This window comes from Dermacentor silvarum, chromosome 7 (genome assembly GCF_013339745.2).
Source record: "Dermacentor silvarum isolate Dsil-2018 chromosome 7, BIME_Dsil_1.4, whole genome shotgun sequence".
NCBI lineage: Eukaryota > Metazoa > Arthropoda > Arachnida > Ixodida > Ixodidae > Dermacentor > Dermacentor silvarum.
Window position 1 is genome coordinate 108,413,122 of NC_051160.1, and position 1,100 is coordinate 108,414,221.

At 57.1% G+C, this 1,100-nt stretch overlaps 1 long non-coding RNA gene across 1 annotated transcript; it reads right to left on the minus strand.

Annotated features, from left to right (window-relative positions):
* Positions 1-412: 412 nt before the first annotated feature.
* On the minus strand, positions 413-808 carry LOC125946920 (uncharacterized). Its single transcript, XR_007467993.1, has 3 exons — positions 765-808; positions 633-685; positions 413-546 (listed from the first exon to the last, which is right to left on the minus strand). It is a non-coding gene; the product is annotated as an uncharacterized LOC125946920 (long non-coding RNA).
* Positions 809-1,100: the final 292 nt, after the last annotated feature.

Below are 1,100 nucleotides of genomic sequence, written 5' to 3' on the forward strand. Positions count from 1 at the left end.
CGAGGTCCCAGTCAGTGTGGTCGGAAGACACATACTTCGCGAGCATGTCTGTGAGAGTGCGATTAAGACGCTCCGTGAGGCCATTCGTTTGCGGATGGTATGACGTGGATAGCTTGTGCCTCGTGGCACAGGACTGCAGGATGTCCGCGATAACTTTTGACAGGAATGTCCGGCCACGGTCTGTGAGAAGTTGTCGCGGAGCTCCATGTAATAAAATCACGTCGCGTAGAAGAAAATCGGCAACCTCTGTGCCGCAGCTTGTAGGGAGCGCTCGGGTGATGGCGTAGCGCGTGGCGTAATCTGTGGCCTGTTACGGTTGACGTACGACAGCTCGTTTAAAAGGATTAACGGAGGAGGTCTCCCCATCGTGCTTGGTTGTCGCGGGCGGGACGCAGTAGTTGCTGATCCCGTTGTGTGCAGGTGCGGAGAGGAGATTAAGCCCGCCTTCTACGAAACGTTCTTCCGGAGCATCTGGAACGCAGTAGTTGCTGATCCCGTTGTGTGCAGGTGCGGGGAGGCGAGTAAGCCCGCCTTCTACGAAACGTTCTTCCGGAGCGTCGGGACGTCGTAGTTGCTGATCCCTTTGTGTGCATGTGCGTGGGGGGTGAATAGGCCCGCCTTCCACGATTAACGTCTTCAGGAGCCTCGGGTTGCCGCCAGCAGAGGCAAGCCCGGGAAACGTCGCCTAGGGGAGAGGGAGCTGCCCACCTTCTGCGAATGACGTTCGGGTTGCCACCAGCTGAGACAAGGCCGGGAAACGTCACCTAGGGGAGAGGGAGCTGCTGCCGCATCCCCCCGACTGGACTTGCCTGTCACGTGACTTGAGCGAAATCCCGCCTCATTGTTAGAGGGCCTATTTAAGCGGCCCCGCCATGTATTTATATTCATTCATATTCATTCTGTTCTTTGCAATCCTTCAACATGAAATAAACCGTGCAAGTTTCGCACTTAAAATCGTCTCGCCCTGCCTGGTCGCCTACCGGACGCCTGCAGCCTGCCGGCAACGCCACGCTACCTAGAAGTGATGCCGGTCGAGGTTGTAGTAACCGGCGCCCCAACAACTGGCGGATCGCGGTAGGATGGAACCGGACATCAACGCG